This window comes from Manacus candei, unplaced genomic scaffold (assembly GCF_025592945.1).
Source record: "Manacus candei isolate 608988 ecotype Guabito, Panama unplaced genomic scaffold, ASM2559294v1 h1tg000045l, whole genome shotgun sequence".
In the NCBI taxonomy this organism is placed as follows: Eukaryota; Metazoa; Chordata; class Aves; order Passeriformes; family Pipridae; genus Manacus; species Manacus candei.
Window position 1 is genome coordinate 1340155 of NW_026138093.1, and position 21219 is coordinate 1361373.

Below are 21219 nucleotides of genomic sequence, written 5' to 3' on the forward strand. Positions count from 1 at the left end.
TGGATTTGCTTGTGGAGAACGGTGTCTACAAAGCAAAGCAAGTAAGCAGCCTGTGGCCAGGGCTCCAGTCCCCCAGGGATGCTGTGGCCCCTCACGTCGGCTGCTCTGGGTCCCCTCAGCCTTTGAGACCAGCAGAGTGTGGTGGCAAGGGGAGCACTTCTTGGGGGAAGCTGGGCAAGTTACTGGCTCTGGCAGCTCTCCAACTGTCCCCCGTGTCCCCTCCAGGTGCCGGCCATAGTCAGGTGCATCCATCAGTGGCTCACGTCCAATGTGTCTGATGAGCACCGGCTGGACAAGACTCTTGTCCTGCTGACCGAGGCACACCCCACGGACGTTGCAGTGACCCTGCTGCGCTCTGCCCCAGCCTGTGACAGGTATGGGGCCCACCTACCTTGAGGGCTCACCTGCCTTTAGACCCCATCCCCCTGGACAGCCTGTCCCAAATGGTGTGCCAGAGACATGGAGACTTCCCGGACACTCCAGCTCCTCTCTTTGCCAGCTCTGGCATGTCAGCCTCCAATCCTGAGGCCAGCCTGCCTCCCTGCCCCACAAGGCACCGTGGCTCTGTCACCTGGGCCCCGCAGCTGCCCAGGCCACAGCGCTGTGTCCCAGACCCCCCTGAGCCAGAGTTGTGACTCCACAGAGCTGCTCGCACCATGTGGAAGACGCTCATCTCCTTCAGACGGACTAAGGAGCCGGTGCTGCAGATCCTCTTCTGTGTGCTGGAATACTGGCCAGCGCACAGGAGACGCACCTCTGATGGGGATGAGAGGGATGTCTTTGCCCTGGCTGTGAGTTTCTTGAGCTGACCTCTGCTGGCCCCCAGGTTGCCTCTGGGATGCCTTTCCATCCTCCCTCACCACTGCTTCTCCCTGCCCCAGGCACTGGGCTGCAAGCCTGGCTTAGGGGCAGGTTCAGGGGCAGCAGGCCGGGGGATCCCCCTGTGTCTCCTCTGGCCTGTCCCTGCCACATTTGGGCCCTGCCACATGGACATCTGGGCCCTGAGAGCTGTCTCTGGGTGCTTTGTCTTTGGCAGGCAACTGTGGCACTCTGGGAGATCCTCCAGCTATCCCACTCCTGGTGCCCAGGGGGAGTGAAGAACAATTCCCCCCGCCTCCTTCTGACTCTGCTCTTCCAAGTTTTCATCAGCACAGAGGAGATGTCAGAGGAGGTCGAGACCTTCTGGAGGCGATGCCGGGAGCAGCGCAGCCTTCCCCCCAACCCCAACAGGTGCTCCATCCCAGTCCTCTCTCCCTGCCACGCCCTCGGGGCTGGGGCCAGGGCTCTGTGCCTGACCTGGGCTGTGCTCTGCACACAGGTTTGCAGTGCAGACCGTTAAAGCCCTGCTGCGCCAGCTGCTGGATGAGGACGTGCTGATGGCGATCGGTCGCAAGTGTGGCTGGGACATGCTCCTCAAGGCTGACACCCACCACTATGCAGTGGGTCTGCTGGCCAGGTGAGAGCCCTTTCTCCCCACTGCCCCTGTCATTTTTGCCCTGTGCACAAGCCACCCCACACAGTACCTGTGTGCTGGGCCAGAGGGCCTTGGTAGCCAGGGATGGCTGAGCAGAGTGGAAAAGGCGGAGAGGGGTGGCTGCACAGGAGGAGCCACCTCCCAAAGTGCCCACGTCCTCTCCTGGGCTGGTGGCCAAAGACCAGACCTGTGTGAGTCAGTCCCAGGAGAGCTTTGCCCACCTGGCTCAGGGTCTCTGGCACCTTTATTCCCCCTTGCAGGGAGCTGTGCCGTTTCTCCCGCTCCTTCTGCCGCAGCATCGCCGTCAGCCTGCTCCCGCGGCTCAGCAGGGGAGAGCCCCTGTGGGAACTGCCTGCCCTGGCGTTCCTGGTGGAGGTGAGCCTGATGGCGAGCGCTGCCTGGCCCAGCTGCCTCCCCCTCTCTGCCCTCTCACAGCCGCAGCCGCCCGGGATGGTGCCTGCACCCTGTGCTGCTGCCTGGGCCCAGCCCCGGGCGGGTCTGGGCTCCTGCCGGCCGGGCACCCCGTCACTGCTCCCTGCCTTTCAGGTCCTGCACTGCCTGAACCCCAGACAATGTGGGCCCAGCGTCCTGCAGATCATTTCCAGGCACCTGCGCAGGCAGTGCCCGGAGAGGCGTCGCCTGGCGCTCCGAGGCCTGCTGGTGCTCAGCAAGGCTCCCGCAATGGTGAGCAGGGGGCAGGGGCTGAAGCCGGGCCGGCAGCGTGAGGCTGTGCAAGGCAGTAGCTTGGCCTTGGCTGGACTCTGGCAGCTGTGGCAGCTGCTCCCAGCTCTCCTCCTCCCCGTTCAGCTGCCCACCTCTTTTGGGACACACCTTTGGCCTCTGGGCCCCGCGGCAGCAGCGTGGGGCTGCACCACAGCATTGTGTTCCACACAGGCTAAGAGCATCCGGAGCCTGAATGAAAGCCTCCTGGAGCTACTGCAGGATGCAGACACAGACACAGTTCAGATGACTCTCTCTGTGTTCATCAATGTGCTGGGCTTGAAAGTCATCGAAATATCCAGCCCAATAGTCCTGAAGTTGCTTGAGGTGCTGCGGCCACTCTTTGACAATGTAAGGCTCTGTGCCCCTCATCGTGGGCACTGAGTGCTGCCAGGAAACTTTGGGCCCAGTGTCTTTTCAGGCCTGTGCCCCCGTGGGCCTGGAGAAGCCAGTGCTGAGGTCTTTTCCTCTTCCTTTGCACCAGGAGCACAGCCAGCTGCAGCACCTCTCCATACTCCTCTTCCGGGAGCTGATGGAGGCGACAGAGAGGAGCAAGAGCCTAAAGCCACACGTGTACCTGAGTCTGGTGCCATTCTACTTCAACTGGCACAATGAGAACCAGCGTGTGGCAGAGGTGAGGACTCGTGGGCTCTGGTGTCCCCATGGCAGGAGGCTGCTGTGCCTCCTGCCCTGTCCCATGGTCGCCTGCAGCCTCCTCCTGGCCTTGGCGCAGGGATGCGGGTGCTGTGCCCTGGGCTGCGGTGCCATGGCCCGCTCTCTGTTGCTGTGCAGGCCTCTCGGAGAGCACTGTTTGGTGCAGCCAGGTTCCTGAAGTGGAGGGATCTTGAGCACTTGGTGACCATGGAGCAGCCATGGAGGTTTCCCGAGTGCCTGGTAAGGACGGCCCCAAAGCCCCAGCCCCGGCTCCCCAGGAGCACCCAGCCCTCTGTTCCCCCCAAACCCGGCCCCAGCAGCTGCTGGCCGGGCCTCAGGGCTCTGCGGGCAGGGGAGCCCCGTGCTGGGGGCAGGGAGCGCCCGGCCAAGGGGCAGAGCCTGAGCCGAGCCTTCCCTCCGTGCCCTGGCGCTCTTTGCAGCTGGAAAAGGACAGGAGCCGAGTGGGCCAGTACGTGCGCCAGGCCCTGCCGTTCCTGGAGAGCCCAGAGGAGCCCCTGCGAAAGCTGGCCATCAAGTTTCTGGGTGAGCCACAAGGCCAGGGTCCCTCCCCGCCCCGCTGCAGCTCGGCCCCAGCCCCGGCTGCTGCAGTGGCAGCAGGATGCGGCCCAGGGCATGTGGAGCCCCGAGTGGCCTGGTGCCTGCTGCCGCCCTGTGCCAGCCCAGCCCTGGGGCGTCCCCATGCGGGAAGGCCCCGGGCTCAGCCCTGCCAGGGCAGGAGGCCGTGTGGCCGGGCTGGCAGCGCCGCTGCGGGGAACCTGTGCCCCTGGGGCCTGACAGGCTCTGTGTTCCCAGGGATCGCTGCCAGGTCCATGAAGCAGGAGCAGCCAGAGCTGCAGCTCATCTGCCAGGGTGAGCGAGGGCACCTTCCAGCTGATCCCCTTGGGCCCTGCTCCCTCCTGGCCATGGCAAGAGCTGGCTGGGATGGCCCTGGCAGGAGGGGCTCCTCGCGTCCCCACACCCCTGGCCTCTCACATTGACTCTCTTCCTTTCTCTTTCAGCCCTTCAAGGCATCACTGATGACAACCCTGCCGTCTCAGACCTGGCCCTTCAAACGCTCCACATCATCAGAGCTGTACGGAGAACTTCATTCTTCCCATTCTGGTAGTCTCCGTTGCTGCCTCTTCCAGCCCGTAAAGGTGTGACAGAAGACATCAGACTCGCCATGGCAGGCCTGGCAATTCAACATTGCTACGTGCTGAGAGCTGTACAGATGGCTCCCTACTGCAGATTCCAGTAGCTCCAAGACTGGCTGTGCAGGGCATGGAAGACCCGGCCTTTTCCACAGGGCAGTGTCTGCTTGTGCTGCTGCAGCTCTGTGGGGAACTGATGCAGGAAGCTCCATCTCCTGGGGCCACCTGAGCCTGTGGGGAAGATGCCTCTTCCCTGCAAGCACCTCCTTTGAGCCCAGCATGGGAATATTACATCCATGTTATCACACACAGAAGCCCAGGAGGTTTTTTTGGTGCCCAGTGTGCACAGGGCCTTGGGGAAGAGGAGAAAAGGGCTCCCCGTGCTCAGCAACACTTGCCCCGCTGTGCAGCGTGCCAGCAAAAGACCAGCAGGGGAGGGGGTGCTGGGAGGCCAGGAAGGGGTGAGGTGCTGTGAGGCCCTGATGGGACAAGGGAGCAGGAAGCCTTGAGGGGAATCTGTGAGGGGGTGGGTGGCAGAAGGCTGTGATGGGACATACTGGGAGCAGGCCCCAAGGGGCAGGGTGGAGGGAAAAGCCCCCAGGACTTGGGGGGTAGAGGTCATAAGCAGCCCCCAGGCAGCCACCTCCTCCCCTGCCAGCCGGCTGCTCTGGTGCTTTCCCAAGGCCTCTCCCAGCCCTGTGGCAGAAGCCCTGGAGGCCAGGCCTCAGCAGCAGGGTGGGCACACCCCGAAGGGGGCAAGGCTGGCCTGGCTGGGGACAAGGAGGGCAAGGGGGCCCTGCCAGGGCATGTCTGCCGGGTGCTGCCGGCCAGGGGCAGTGGCACAGGCAGGGCTGGCGGCCAGCCCGAGCCCCCACGGCTGCCCAGGCCACGGGGCTGTGGCCAACACCCCCCTGAGCCAGAGCTCTGGGCCCACAGAGCTGCTGCCACCACGGGCAGGGCGCTGAGCTCCTCGGGCAGGCCTGTGCACTCGCTGCTGCCCAAGCGGTTCCACCCCGCAGACAACAGCATCAGAGGCTGCCCAGGAGCAGCAGCACCCACAACGCCTGGGCCTCCTCACCCAGGCACCCACACCCGCCAGGACGCCAAAAATGGGCAGACTGTGGGCACAGTTGCACCCGCTTTGGCAAAAGGCTTCAGGGCAAGTGGCCACCACAGCTTTCCAGTGACTCCTCAGCCTCACAGCAACCCTTGGCAGCTTCAGCTGCAGCCTGACATCCTGACTGACTTCAATGGCCCTGCTTGAGGCTGGACACGCCTTCCACACTCAGGTGTCCCCAGCCAGCTCCACTGGTGCCATCCTTAGAGACTCTGCTGGGACACCAGCCTCGGGCTGCAGCTGCTCAACCTCTCCTCCACGCAGGCACCTTCAAAACACGGGCATGGGCTTCTAAACTCTACGTCCAGCACTTGAGGACAACAAAGGAAGAAGCAGAAGCTGAAGCAATACAGGGCCTCGTGTGGTGGATCTTCAGGGATGGAGCTGATGGGGGTTTTGTGCTGCTGCTAATCCCTTCCACCCCAAAATCATGCCAGGAAGGAGCAACAGCTTCTGCCTTCTGACAGATGCCAAGTCTTGCCACCAATTGCTCCAGCTGCTGCTCACAACAGCCGCCTGCAAGAGGGCAGACCTCAGTGCCCCTTGGCTTTGGCTGCCCTTTGGCAGAGAAGTCCCCCAAGGGCACAGCTCTTTGGGGCAGGAGACGGGCAGCAGCCTTGCCAGGACTTGGGGTGATGGCAGGTCTCCTTCGGAAAGGACTTACCAGGCTGTCCCTCAAGAATCCCGGGAGCAGGCAGGGAATGCTGAGCAGAGCAAGCCCTGCCCGGATGTCCCATCAGGAAGACACTGTTCTAGGGGGAATTCACTGTCTCTACTAACTCTTTCTGACTAGCTTAATGACTCAGCCATGGTGTGTCCCTGTCACTCAGATGCCTTCTTGGCCCCACCTGACGTTGTGATTCGTGTGACCGACAATACCTTTAACATCCCTGTAAGTGATCCTTGTTATTTTAGTTGTAGCACAGATCAAAACGTATCTACCCTCCATTGATCATTAATAATTCCCATGGGCAGAAAAGCCAAACTGGGGCTCCCAGGGAAGCAGAAGCTGGGAGGATGATGCAGGATACAGTGAATTAAGGAAACTGTGAAATGCAGAAATCCTCAGTGGGTGGCTGATTGCTCGGATCATCTCTGCAGCAATCCCGGCAGCTGCCGCAGCCACGGCTCCTGCTGCACTGGCCATTCAGTGCAGGCCATACCTGCAGTGCCAGTGTATGGGCACTGTGGCAGCATCAGGAGCAGGGGTTCAGAATCTGCCTGGTTTCAATATTCCAAGTCCTCTGGGAGTGCATGGGACAAGCCCCAAGACAAGGAGCCCGGGTCCTGGCCCTCTTGGCCGTGAACTCTGCGTGTCCAAACAAAACAGGGGCAGAGGTGGGACCAAGCGGAGTCACTCTGCACCTGCCCTGAGTTCATGGGAAGGCAAAGGGAGGATGGACCTTGGCTGAGTGCTTGGAGAGAGAGAAGGTTGTTTCTCCAAGTGGAAATGCTCTTTAACCAGCCTGCATGACCAGCCTGTGTTTTTCTCTGGTGGCTGAACACAGGCAGCACGTGAGGGGAGGGGAATGTGTGGGATCAGGGCACTGCTTTGGGACCATGCTGGGAATTCTGGTGGACTAAAAGACAAACACGGGGTGCTGCTCATGAGAGAAGAGGAATAAAAGGGGACACGGAAAAATGTCGGCGGACAAGTCCCGCAATGGAACTCTGTGTGTGCAGCCTCATTTTCTCCCTCAGCATCCACAAGAGAGGAGGCAAAAAGTAGTGTTTGGGACCCCAAAACTTTCTTGGGGGGGGGAACTGGGGGTTGAGGGAACAATGGGAAAGTGGGAGGAACAGGGAGAAGGGTAGAAAAGGGGGGATTGTCTGGTAGGTCCGATGGCCCCATGGGGGTCTTTGGGCACAGGAGGGGTTGGAAAAGAGGGGGTGCCCCCCCTGAGCTCCCAACTTACTGTGAGGTGCTGGGGGCTGCTGAATCCAATCTCAGAGTTGGATTATGCCAACAGTTTCAGTTTAGAGGAATTACAGAGGTGTGACTGAACCACTTTTGTCCCCCAGCTTTTAACGATGGCAAATCAGATCTATTGATAAAAAGGAATTTATTTAGGGTTCCAAATGATCAAACAAAGGATCTTCATCAGAATTATTTACTGCACAATACAAACACTAAAACTACCAGGAGTACAGGATAAGATAAGACAGTGTTCTACCCTAAAGAAAATGTTGAAGAAATTCTACTAAATTTGGCTTAAAAGCAATAGTTCTTAATTTGAGATGGATGTAACTCCCCCTCCAGCAGTGACCTTGGTGGGGCCCCAGCCAAGGCAGGAAACTCCACACACCCCCAAGAAGGGTTCTGTTGGAAGAACCTGCCCCTGTGAAAGGGGTTGAAAGGGATGGACTGACAGTCACTGGACTCCAGGGGTTGCCTCAACATCAGGGGGTTTATTCAGGGTGGAAGCAGCGGCTGAAGCTCTTCCCAGAGTCAGGGCAATTGTAGGGCTTCCCTTACTGGTGGTTCTGTTGGTGTCTGTTCAAGGTTGAGCTGTGGGAGAAGCTCTTCCCACACTCCCCACACTTGTAGGGCCTCTCACCGGTGTGGATGCGCCGGTGGGTGACGAGGTGGGAGTTCCGGTTGAAGCCCTTCCCGCAGTCGGTGCAGCAGAAGGGCCTCTCATCCGTGTGTGTCCGCTCGTGCCTGAGGAGATGTGAGCTGGTATGAAACCTCTTCCCACATTCCCCACACGTGTATGGCCGTTCCCCAGTGTGGATGACTTGGTGCTTGCGAAGGTTGGAGCTGTCACTGAAGCTCTTTCCACATTCCCAGCACGAGTACGGTCGTTCCCCAGTGTGGATGCGCTGGTGTAGGATCAGGGTGGAGCTCTGCCTGAAGCTCTTCCCACATACCCTACATGTGTAGGGCCGTTCCCCAGTGTGGATGTGCTGGTGGGTAAGGAGGTTGGAGCTCTTCCTGAAGCTCTTCCCACATTCCAAGCACCTGAAGGGCTTCTCCCTGCTTGGAGGCTGCTCAGGGACCACCAGGTCATTGCTCTGGTTCAAGCTCTGGCCACCTTCCCAGCACAGGCTGGCTCTTTCCTCCTCAGAGCACCCTGGGCTGGCTTTGGAGCCCCTCCTGCGGGGGGATCTCCGGCCCTTTTCCTCCCCGCTGCCTTCCTGCGCCGGGGAGCCCTTCAAAACGGCCTCTCCCACCAGGGTCTCACGGGGGGATTTGTCCTCCGGGCTCTCCCTCCTCAGCTCGGGGCCTGGGGCAGGAAGCAAGAAGGACAGGCAGGGGATTTGCCTCCGGCCCACAGGGAAGGCCAAGGACATCTCCCCAACTCCGGCCCCGGCAGGACGGCGGCGCCAGCGGGGTTGTCCTGCAGCCGGGGCCATGCTGGGCTGACAGAGCCAGCACAACACCCGCCCAAAGGGACACTGACTTCCTCCTCACCTGCCTGGGGGGCCCAAGGCATCTTCCTCTTCCTCGCAGCCTCCTCCTCCATCCGCCCAAGCTTTGGGAAGGACAAATCCTGATGGGGGGGAAAACAAGGGCTGAGCGCGTTGGCTTGGGGGTTCCTCCTGCCCAAGTCCATCTCTAGAACTCATCAAGCATCCTGTGTCCATAAAAACCTCCAAAACACCAAGATTCAGCCCAGAAAAACCAAACCACACAGATTCAGGCAAAAAACCCCTCAGAAATAGCAAGATGAACTCCATCCAAAAAGCAAAATGTTAAGGTTCAGCCAAAAAATACTCCAAACTATGAACATTCAGCCCAAAAAAACTCTCGCAGGAATTCCCCCTCTCTGGTCTCTCCTCTGTGGGGTTTGGAGGGTCTCCTGTGTCTGGGATGCTGGGGGTCCCACTTAGGAACACTGAGAGTGTTGGGGGTCCCAAGGGTCCCTTTTCCTCTGACTCTCACCTTCTGGGTGCCACTTTCCCAGACATTCCCCCTCTCCAGGTTCTCCACTTTGTTGTCCCAGTGATCCCAGGGGTCCCTGCTGTCCAGGCTTCCCCTTCTCCATGCTCCCCCTTTCAGGTTCCTGGGGGTCCCGGGGCTCCTCCCTCTCTGTGCTCCCCCCTCCTCCTCCCTAAGTCCCCTCACGACATCAACCCCCCCCAGAGATACCTTAAAACCGTCTCCGGTACCCCTAAAAGCCCCTAAGGGACCACAAAACCACAGAACAGCAGAAGAGCTTCCTGTAAAGGAAGGGAGCAGAGAATCTGAGAAGGAAGAGACCGACGAAAAACTGAAGCAAAGCAATAAAATCATCCTGGCCCTTGCAGTTTTTCCTTCACCTTTTTCTCATTTTTCCTTTTTTTAGGGTTCTTTCTTTGGTTGGGTGGTTTTGAATTTTTTTTCCGAAGGAATTTCTCAGGACCCGAATCCAACATCCGGGTTCTTGGGAGGCCTCCCGGGCCCCGCGGCCCCCGACAGGGTTGCAATCCCGCGCTCTGCCTCTCGGGAACCCCCGAACCCCCGCGCTAAACCCTCCCGAGCCCTCCGGCCTTTCCCCCCACAGCCGCGCTGCCCGCAGCCCGCGAGGGGATCCCCAGAGCCCGCTCTCACCCGCTCCCGCCCGGTCTCACAGACAAAGGAAGGCCCCAGCGCCATCGTGACTTCCCGGCAGCCAACGCGGCGCTCTGCGCGCGCACCGCCTGCACAGACCCCAATGCAGCCAATCTGCGCGCGGCCACTGCCCCGTCCGCCCGCCTTCTGCCACGCCCACCGCCCTGCGCGGTGCACTCTGGGACTTGCAGTTCTCGAGGGCGTCAGCGGCCATTTGCATGGACTTTTTGGTTTTTCTTTTTTTTTTCTCTTTTTTCTTTCTTTATTCTTTCTTCTTTCTATTCCCCCCTTTTTCTTTCCCTTTTTTCTATTTTTCTTCCTTTTTTAAAATTTCTTTCCTGTTCTTTTTTCCTCTTTTTCCTCCTTTTCCTCTTTTTTCTTCTTCTTTTTTTTTCTTTTTTTCCCTTTTTCTTTTTTTTTTTACATTGTTTTCTATCAGTTGTATTTGCAAGGAAGATTTAAAAACAAATCAAAACAATCTCTAGGTACATATCTTAAGACAACAGATAATCTGGCATTGTTCCAGGTTCATGAGGATTCCCAAGATCACAAACACTGAGATGTGAAGGGTGCTCACACAAAAAACAGCTTTCCCTGTTTTTTTCCACACGTAAAGCAAGTGTGGAAGGGGCACTTGGCCCCAGGCAAGAGGCTTTTACAGCCACTTTAAGCAACACAAAGTGGATCTGACTGGCAAATGGGATTATGCCCATGCTTTCAAGGAGGATTTGCAGAGTACACTGAGGGGAAACATTGAGGGTCATTTCTTCATCTGTTGAAGGGATGAGAAGAGGGGGGAGCAGGTGCTCTGGCCCCAGACCTTCTCTCTGCTTTGAGGACAGTTCTGTGTTTTCCTCTGTCCACTGAATTCCCAACAAAGAATCCAAAAAGCTACAGGAACTCCAGTCTGGAGTGGCCAGGACATGTGGAAGCAGGGGAATTTTTCTTCCCAGCTGGGATTGAGAGTCCAATTTCACACTCCTTTGGAGAGCATTGACTGAGACATCCCATTTCTGCCCAGGGATCTTCCAGGGGGAACTCAATCTGGGCTCTGGGCAGGTCCCTGCAGGGGCAGCAGCTTCCTCTGCACATTTGAGGGGATAAAGCTGCTCTAACCCTGCACTCCAACTACTCCACAGCAATTTAGGACCTCTGAGGACAGTTCCCCACTGTTTCCACCCCGGCAGAGACCTGAACACATCCTGTGGGCACTGTGTGACCACCCCTGGCATTAACACCCTGCAGAGATGAAGACACTGACTGTAAAGACACTTGTCCACCTGTAAATCTCAACTTTCTTTGCTACTATACAGCAATAACATTTTCTATTCATATTGCAGCTACAGACTTAACAAATAGAATTGCATATATTGTGCTTTAGAAATTAAAATGCATTCCAAAGTCAGGCAATGCTAAACAATGAAAGTCTTGAACCCTCCCCCCCAAACCAGCCCAACTTTCTCGTTTCAGAACTAGCCCACTTCCTCACTCTCTTCACAAAGGGAGAAACTCTCTCTCTCCACCTCTGAAACAAAAATTCCCTCCCCAAAAGTGACCAAAAAGAGTCTACTTAGGCACTACTGCAAATGGAAGTTGTCTAATAACCATTCCTTCTAACTCAGGAAGGGGAGGAGGTGAAGAAAGTCACAACAAATGTTTGGATTCCTTCCTCTTTGACGTCTTCTTTTCCCTATCTGATGCTCTGGGACGTTTGCAGGGGGGTCAGCATCTCTTCAGAGATGGCTCCTTTCACATCAGAGCCCCTCAAATTGGCTTCCTGGAGGTCACAACCTGATAGGTCACAATTCTGAAGAGGAAAAGAAAAAGAAGTGTCAATGGAATGCACCCAGAACTCTGTTCAAAGCTTTACTTGAAGTCCATTTACCTGAACTCCATTGTACTCTGAAGCTGGAGAGCTCAGCCAAAAGCCAGCAATCCCCCAAATTACCAGTTGACCATAGGATAGAAAGGAATAGGATGGAAAATGAATCCCAACTCACTTCCAAATCAGTTCCTGCCAACGTTGCTCCCCTGAGGTTTCAGTTCTTTAGTTTGGCATTTCTCAGCGTTGCAACTCGGAGGTTCATTCCTGTCATCTGACTGCCCTCCATGGCCACTCCTTTCAGGCTGGCACCTGGAACACACACAGAAAGGGGTTCTGGGAGGAAAACCAGTCAGAAACACAGCAGCTGCACACTGGTGCTGCCTCAGAGCTGTGTGAATTGGAGGAGGACAAGGGGATTTGGGGCTGAGATGGTCACAGACTCAGTGCAGCCCTTGTGGGCCCTTCTCAGGGTTGCACAAACCACAGCTGGACCTTTTCTGGGCCATAGAAATAGAGAATATATTTCAGGACTCGATGTTTTACACCCCTCTGTTTGTTCCAGCTCCTCTCTGTTAACACAAGCCCAGCCCTCCCAAGCTGCAGCAGCTCTTCCATCCAGCACAGAGCCTGACAGGTCAGCCCTCTCCAGGCTGGCACAGCACAGGTTGGCACGGGCCAGGTTGCAGAGGCTCAGATTGGCCACCTTGAAGTTGATGTAGCAAAGATACAGGTGGGAAAGATCCGCTCCACTGAAACTGAGCCCCTGGAAATCCCAAGGAATAAACACCCCAAAAAGGTTACACAGGGGAAGGGGTAGGTCTGGACACAAAGTTATCATCATTGTGTAGACAGGTGTGCATTAATATTTACAGTGTGTAAATATCTATGTCTAAATATATGGATAGAAATGTATTAAAATATATCCTGTCTATAAATATAGACAGATACAAGATAGATACAGACACACAGGTCCTGGGAGGAGCTGAAGACACCCCACCAGGGAAGGGGGCTTATAAAAAGGAGGGAGAGGAACTTTTGATATGGGCCTGGAGGGACAGGACAAGGGGCAATGGTTTTTCAACTAAAAGAGAGCAGGGTTAGATGGGAGACTGGGAAGAAATCCTTCGCTGGTGAGGATGGGGAGGGGCAGGGATGGGATTCCCAGAGAAGCTGTGGCTGCCCCTGGATCCCTGCAAGCGTCCAAGGACAGCTTGGATCAACCTGCTCTAGTGGAAGGTGTCCCTGCCCATGGCAGGGGGTGGAATGAGATGCTCTTTAAGGTCCCTTCCAACCCAAACCAGTCCATGATTCTATATAGACAAATACACACAAGACCATTTATTTTACTACTTCAGACTAAAGAAATCTAAACACAAAGCTCTCAAAAATTGTCCTTGGTTCATTTTATACTTAAACAAATGTAAGGGGGGTACTTTTGAATTAGATGATCAATGGAGCATAGAGGCGTGAGAAAGGAATCATATTAGGATGTGAAACCAGCCAGAGTATGGTACAATGTAACTTCATGGCACAAGCAAATTGTAAGGTCCATTGTGCTTTTTAGCAAGTCAGCCTGATATCCCCTATTATCAGAGCTGAGTTCTTCCTTGGTTTTGCTACATATTGCAAGATAGATACATCTACCCTTGAAACACAGTGGGAGAGGTCATACATAGGGGTGAGAAAGATGATGATGGGAGGAAGATTCTGTGGGCAGGGGTCGCTGGCCCCTTGCCCTACAGCAGGGCATGCACAGACTGTTGCTATCAGGTGATGAACAGGCGGGGTTTGGCTGCCACTCAGGCATCACCTTATACTGGGTACTGGCCCTACGTGGTGTAATGTGGAGCTGATAAAATGGGGTGTCAGGACTGCTGGGGTGAGCGATCCTCATCCTGCCATGGAGACTGTGTTGTTCCATGGGGACGCCCGCTAAGCACGGGCACCGACCAGCTGCTGCAGATCCTGGCAGCCCTGGCCTGTCTGTGTGGGTAAGCACAGTTTATTGACAGGAAGCAACTGAGAGAACAAACTTTTTAATATCCTTTTAGTGTTCCTTTAATTCCCCTTTTATGTTTATGGTATTTTTCCTTTAGTTTCCCTTTTTACTAACCAATATCGTGTTATCCATAATACTGTGTTAAGATCCTTTTTTGGTATCCCTTTTCACTAGTTAATACTGTATTAAATGCTGTTCGTAGTATTTGTTTTAATGCCACCTGATAAGGTAATTATTTTGTATCCTTTTTAGTTTTTAATTCCTCTTGCTAAGTTTATTACTATTATTATTATTCTCACTGCAATAAAAGATATTTTGTGTGTTTGAATATTTCTGGCACTTGTCTTTATTCCGGACATGTATCCAAACAAACTGTTACACACACACAGCTTCTACTGAGAAGCTTCTGTCCTGTCAGGGCAGTCAAACTGAACAAACGTGTTTTCTTGCTGCTGAACTTTACAAATGAAAAAAAACAAGTTACTGTTCTATGCCCAAGGTTCTGGATCCTGCCCCATGTATAACTTTAGCAGCTCTCCAGATGGAAGGGGATACCACAGCATTGGTGTTACTAGGAGTGACTTTGTGCATCCCCAGACATGGAGCTGTAGCTCACTAGACACTGAGCAGCTTACCTGTGTTTCCCCATGCCCAGTTTCCTAAAACTGAGGAAAGAAAAGCAAGTATTTGTTTAGACAGCACCACAAACCAGAGGCTGGATGGATAAAAAAGTAATTTAATAAGCCTCGCTCTCAGGAGATGCTTAATAGACAGAAACACTCCTTTAGAGGAGCAGCTAATTCACAGAAGCATCAAAGAACTTCAATCAGACATTCACTCCACAGGGACAAGGCAAGGTTTGCCTTCTCTTCATCTGAGGTGAGGTTAAGCTCTTTAACATGAACAGTGCTGCTACTCCAAATCTGCTTCAGTGCTTCCAAGTATGACAAAGGAAATCGCAGCCCATGAGTCTGCTGGGGAAGAAGAAACAGAAAACAAATCCTTCAGCTGAGAGCAGTGTCCTTATTGCACAGCAGTGTGTGAGGTTGTGGGGAGGGAGCAGCAGGAATGTGCTCCCTTCCCACATGGCACTGGTGTCACTGAGAGCATTCTCCAGAAGACTTGGTTTTACCCAGGCCTGTTTTATCTTCGTAGGGAAAATGCTGAACTCTATTCCGTGTTCCAGCACGCTTTTGGAGGTGGGGATGTTTACAGCACGTGGCTTTCTCCTGTGGTTTACACACGGAAGAATTAAATAGCCTTAAACTTACACTCTTGCCTAGCCCTACCCATTATTTCTGGAAGCTCACAGAAGTTTATTTCTAGCTGCCACACGCAGTCTTTGGATATAGTTTGACACAAGCACAGAGGAGCTCCATTCCCAGGCCTGGAGTCTTCAAGGGCAAGAAGGAATATTCTGGGATCTGCACATGTTGTTCAGGTGCCAGTGTACAACCTCAGTTCTGGAGGACCAGTGAGATTTACTTCCAAAGAAAAATAAGTGCCAGGCAAAAAGCCTTGCTGTAATTACCGAGACAAGGACAGACTGTGCCCTGTTTTGCCATTCGAGTGTTTCGGATCACAGAGCTATGACACAGCATCTCACTGCCAAAAAAGCAGAAATAAAGGTTCCAAAGCTCAAAGCCATGCTTAGGAAGGATTTATGACCCAGCAAAAGCACACTGTACCTGCGAGCAGGAACAGAGACAACCTGAAAAGTACATTTCAGAACAAGGTAGGTCTTTACTCACAGTGCTGACCCACCCTACCCTAAAATGAACACCCCTGCAGTGTGTTCCATTGGATACAGAATCTAACATGGGTTTAGCATGGCAGTGATCCCTAGGGAATATCTGCTGGCCTATCCAGTAGCCTCAGTAGAGGATGTGCTAAGGACACACCAGTAAGAGCTGGTTTTAGTTGCTCCAGTAGCTTTGCTCACTGGGCCATAAGGCATGCACCAGAAATCCTGTTAACATCTCGAGTGTTTAATTAAGCATGAGATCACATTGCTCAGTTCCACTGTTAAACTGCCTCTGTGGTGCAGCCTCAGCTCCTCTGGGCACTGCAGGGCTGGGCAGAAAGGCTCTGGGTGCTGAGGATCACGGCAGAACCCAGGCCCTGATGCCATTCTGGGCAAGCTCATCTCATGCAGCAAAACCCACCATGGAAAGATAAGTTTTGGGGTGTCTGCAGGAACAAACCTGGGCCGTGCCATCCTCACTGCCAGTGTCATCTGTCCCCATCATGGGAGTGTCTCTCCTGTTCCTTAAGGAATGATACACATAAACCATCTCCCTGCAAATTTCATCCTAAAAGAGAGCAGGGAGGAAACAGTCCCATGTGATCCACAGCCTCAGACTCATCTCACTGCACTTGCCAATGCTCCTGAATTCTGGAGTCACTCTTACAACAAAGCATGCAAGTCACCCTCCCAAATGAATTGTCCAACAGCCACCTCCGACAGCAATAAGGGACTCTCCAAAACACCTCTGAAAATTTATTTACAATCATCTTCTGCCTTAAAACTGCCCCTGCTAGAGTCCCAGGAGTGATGCTGTACAGAAAACAGGCCATTTAAGGGAAAGTATTAATGAACAGGTGTGCATCAACACATTTCCAGTCTGATACTGATCTGTTTCTTAAAAATCACATGCCCATCATCAGTCCTTGGTCAGAGCTGTGCAAAGCAATTCAGAGCTCTCTGGGCAGGTTGCCCATGGGATTTGTGGACACAAGTCTTCCATGTGTCCTGTCATCCTGGGTTGATCTGTGTGACATCAGAAGGCAAGGTGGCCCAAAAATTGGGGGGAAAAAGTCTCCAAAACCTACACAGTCTCAATATGGACACAAGCAAGATGGAGGAAAAAATCAGAAAGTTATGGTGTGTTTTTCTTGGGAAACATTCAATTCCTCCAAACAAACCCCAAACTGTACAAGATAATCTTTGCTGTGTGTCCTGCCCCCCCCTTTTTTTTTTAAAGTGAGATAAAAAGCACTTCTACAATTTCATACTAAAAAACCTTCATGGATAAGAAGCAGTATAAACACAGCATAATGCAAGATGCATGGATCAATGTTGTGGAACAACTTAGTAGTGCCCCTGGCACCTGCTTGGATACAGAGATAACCCAGAAGTGAAGACTAAATGCAGCCACAGCAGCAGCTGCAACCAGCAGAATTCCCTCTCTTGAGAAAACCTATTTTTAAAAATTATTCCTGTTCTTAAATAAAAAGAAGAGAGAAAAATCCTATTATCAAGACCTGTAGAGGCCATTTAGCTGCTGTAATGATCAACCCCATCAAACCTGAGACAAAAGCCATGTACCTCCCATACAGAATCATAGGCTGAATTTAGTTTTGAAGCCCCCCCTCCAGAAGGTTGGAATGTGCCAGATCACTCAACAAACAACCCCACAGTATCCTAACAAACCCTAATGGGATGCAGGATCCAGCTCAGTGTAACTGCATGACCCTCATAGACCTTTTGCACAGGAGAGCAACAACTCACATGCCTCACATGCACTCCCCAGCCCACCCCAAATGTACAGGGGTGGCTTCACTGTACCCACAGCATTCTCTTGATCTGGTTCCACGGAGATGAGTGTGATCTCTGAACTGCAGTCTGATTTTGCTGTCTATTGTTGGCAATTTCCCACCTGAGAAAAATAAATCCTCCTTAGAAAGGAAGAAAACCAGACAAACGGTTAAACTGAGCCCCCCTGTGCTCTCCCCACTCTCTCAAGGCTGGACTGTTTGTTAAGCTATGTTTCAACACCCACATGTCCTCAAACTTGTTGTGGAGGGGGCAAGGAGAAAGAGATTTTTTAATTCTCTCCCCTTTCCTGTCTGCAAATAACTATAATAAATAGCAAGCTAGAGCCCAGGGAAAACTGCTACCAGTTAAATGCTCTCAGGATACAGTTTATCACAGCTGCCAGTTCCAGTCTAGGATAATCTTTATTCCACTCCAAGGGAGTGTCATCTCTCCCACTAGACACGGGGAGCAAACACACACGTGGGGCCTCACGGCACATGAAGCTGATGCTGGACTGTGATCTGGCAGAGTTCAGGCACACGGTGTGACTCTTGGGGTCGGTGCTGTGCCGGGCAAAGGCTCGGATTCGACGCTCATCGTGGGTCCCTTCCACCTCAGCCTGTTCTGTGACGGTGCGATGAGTTCCCTCTCTTTCAACACTTTTGTTCTTTTTAGGGCTCCTCGCTGCCCGGGGCCCGGAGCCCGCCTCCCGCGCGCCTGCTTCCCTGCCCGTTTTGGCGGCCGCAGCCGGGCGCTGAGTGCCCGCTCCCCGGGCGGGCCCGGCCGCTGCTCCAGGAGTGGGGGGGCAGCGCCGGCGCCTCGAGGATTCCCGGGATTCCCTGGCCGGTTTCCAGGCAACGCTCCCCGCGCGCTCCTCGCTCCAGGGCCGAACGTGCGCAGCCAATGGGAGGCGGCGGAGTGGGCGGGGCGAGGCGGGGCTTGGGCGGGGCGGGGGCGGGGCCGAGAGGGGCGGTTGGTGGGGTTTGGGTGGGAGCGGGCGGGGCGGGGCCGGGAGCGGGAGCGCTGCCGCTGAGCGGCCCCCGGGCAGAGACCCCGGGCAGCGGCCCCCGGGCAGAGACCCCGGGCAGCGGCCCCGAGACCCACGGCGAGTGGTCCCCGGGCGAGAGACCCCCGGCGAGTGGTCCCCGGTGCGCGGCCCCGGGGGAGGGACCCCCCGTGCGCGGCCCCCGGTGAGCGACCCCCGGTGAGCGACCCCCAGTAAGTGACACCCGGTGAGCGACTCGCGGGGAAGAAGCCCCGGTAAGTGACCCCTGCGGAGGGACCCCCGGTGAATGACCTGCGGTGAACAACCCCTGGCAAGTGACCCCCGGGGAGGGAACCCCGGGGAGGGACCCCCGGTGAATGACCCGCGGTGAACAACCCCTGGCAAGTGACCCCGGGGAGGGAGCCCCGGTAAGTCACCCCCGAGGAGGGACCCCCGGGCAGTGAGCCCCGGGGACAGTCCCCCGGTGCGCGGCCCCCGGGGGTGTCGGGCCGGGGCTGGGCGCGTTCCTTCCCCGTGCGGAGCCGAGCGGGGCCGTGGCGGGAGCGGGGCCGGAGCGGAGCCGGCCGGGGGGGCAGAGGGGAGCCCTGAGCCGCCTTCTGCCGAGGGGGCTGCTGGAAAGGAGCCTGCGCTGGGAGGAGCGGGGGACGTGGCCCGAGGCTGAGGCAGGGGAGCTTCAGGTCAGCTCCTGGACAAAGGTTTCTCGCTGTGTTTTTCGGGGGGGCTCGGGCACTGCAATGGGTTGCCCAGGCGGAGCCAGCACCCCGGCAGGTGTTTCAGAGGTGCCGGCATCTGGCCATGGCTGACATGCTTTAGTGGTTTGGGGGTTGCTGGGGCAGTGCTGGGCTGACAGTTGGACTTGATGGAATCATGGAACAACGTGCTGAGTTGGGAGGGTCCCACCGGCACCGTGGAGTCCAGCTCCTGAGTTTTAGGCACCACTAAAGGAACTGAATCTGGATCGAGCTGTTTGGCTCCAAAAACTCTTCTGCCCCTAGTCTACGCTGCCAAGTGAAACAAAACAGACCGTGCAAAATAGAGGCCTGTGTTCCCCCCAAAGGGAAGGCAGGCAGTTACAAACCGGGAGAATAAAGCAAAGCTCACAGCTTACATTCATGGTCCCCACAGTTGTATGACACATCAAACCAGTCCGCTGTTACCCATGTAGAACTGTCATCAGGACCCCCAAACTTTCTTGTGTGTATTTGTATAGATATGTATATATACACATACCTATGTATAGATACGTATTTGTGTGTATCTCTGTAAGATTCTGTATCTTTGGATGTGATATTGGCATGCTGTTGTTGTGTGGCAACAAGTGGACTTAAAAGGTTACAAGACTTTAGGAGATCGCCTTTCTGCTTGTGGGTTCTGTTTTTTAAAGAAGGTAACAAGAAAAGAACTCTTTAGCCAAATATCAGTTAAGTGCTCCTCGCTGCCCGGGGCCCGGAGCCCGCCTCCCGCGCGCCTGCTTCCCTGCCCGTTTTGGCGGCCGCAGCCGGGCGCTGAGTGCCCGCTCCCCGGGCGGGCCCGGCCGCTGCTCCAGGAGTGGGGGGGCAGCGCCGGCGCCTCGAGGATTCCCGGGATTCCCTGGCCGGTTTCCAGGCAACGCTCCCCGCGCGCTCCTCGCTCCAGGGCCGAACGTGCGCAGCCAATGGGAGGCGGCGGAGTGGGCGGGGCGAGGCGGGGCTTGGGCGGGGCGGGGGCGGGGCCGAGAGGGGCGGTTGGTGGGGTTTGGGTGGGAGCGGGCGGGGCGGGGCCGGGAGCGGGAGCGCTGCCGCTGAGCGGCCCCCGGGCAGAGACCCCGGGCAGCGGCCCCGAGACCCCCGGCGAGTGGTCCCCGGTGCGCGGCCCCGGGGGAGGGACCCCCCGTGTGCGGCCCCCGGCGAGTTACCGCTGGTGAGCGACCCCCGGGGAGCGACGCCCAGTAAGTGACACCCGGTGAGCGACTCACGGGGAAGAAGCCCCGGTAAGTGACCCCTGCGGAGGGACCCCCGGTGAATGACCCGCGGTGAACAACCCCTGTCAAGTGACCCCCGGGCTGTGAGTCCCGGGGACAGTCCCCCAGTGAGCGGCCCCCGGGGGTGTCAGGCCGGGGCTGGGCGCGTTCCCTCCCCGTGCAGAGCCGAGCGGGGCCGTGGCGGGAGCGGGGCCGGAGCGGAGCCGGCCGGGGGGGCAGAGGGGAGCCCTGAGCCGCCTTCTGCCGAGGGGGCTGCTGGAAAGGAGCCTGCGCTGGGAGGAGCGGGGGACGTGGCCCGAGGCTGAGGCAGGGGAGCTTCAGGTCAGCTCCTGGACAAAGGTTTCTCGCTGTGTTTTCCGGGGGGGGCTCGGGCACTGCAATGGGTTGCCCAGGCGGAGCCAGCACCCCGGCAGGTGTTTCAGAGGCGCCTGCATCTGGCCATGGCTGACACGCTTTAGTGGTTTGGGGGTTGCTGGGGCAGTGCTGGGCTGACAGATGGACTTGATGGAATCATGGACCGTGCTGAGCTGGGAGGGTCCCACCGGCACCGTGGAGTCCAGCTCCTGAGTTTTAGGCACCACTAAAGGAACTGAATCTGGATCGAGCTGTTTGGCTCCAAAAACTCTTCTGCCCCTAGTCTGCACTGCCAAGTGAAACAAAATAGAGCGTGCAAAATAGAGGCCTGTGTTCCCCCCAAAGGGAAGGCAGGCAGTTGCAAACCAGGACAGTAAATCAAAGCTCAGAACATACATTCATGGTCCCCACAGTTGTATGACACATCAAACCAGTCCGCTGTTACCCATGTAGAACTGTCATCAGGACCCCCAAACTTTCTTGTGTGTATTTGTATAGATATGTATAGATATGTAGAGGTAGATAGATATGCATACATAGATATGTATAGGTCTATATTTGTGTGTATCTCTGTAAGATTCTGTATCTTTGGATGTGATATTGGCATGCTATTGTTGTGTGGCAATAAGTGCACTTTAAAGGTTGCAACACTTTAGGAGATCACCTTTCTGCTTGTGGGTTCTATTTTTTAAAGAAGGTAACAAGAAAAGAACTCTTTAGCCAAATATCAGTTAAGGGCTCCACGCTGGCCGGGCCCGGAGCCCGCCTCCCGCGCGCCTGCTTCCCTGCCCGTTTTGGCGGCCGCAGCCGGGCGCTGAGTGCCCGCTCCCCGGGCGGGCCCGGCCGCTGCTCCAGGAGTGGGGGGGCAGCGCCGGCGCCTCGAGGAT

The 21219-nt window shown here is 55.6% G+C and overlaps 2 pseudogenes; one reads left to right on the forward strand and one right to left on the reverse strand.

Moving 5' to 3' along the window:
- The window catches only part of LOC127474840 (zinc finger protein 883-like), a 177877-nt pseudogene extending 169010 nt beyond the window's left edge, over positions 1–8867 (reverse strand).
- Positions 1–21219, forward strand: part of LOC127474808 (uncharacterized) — a 1366245-nt pseudogene that overhangs the window by 1240245 nt on the left and 104781 nt on the right.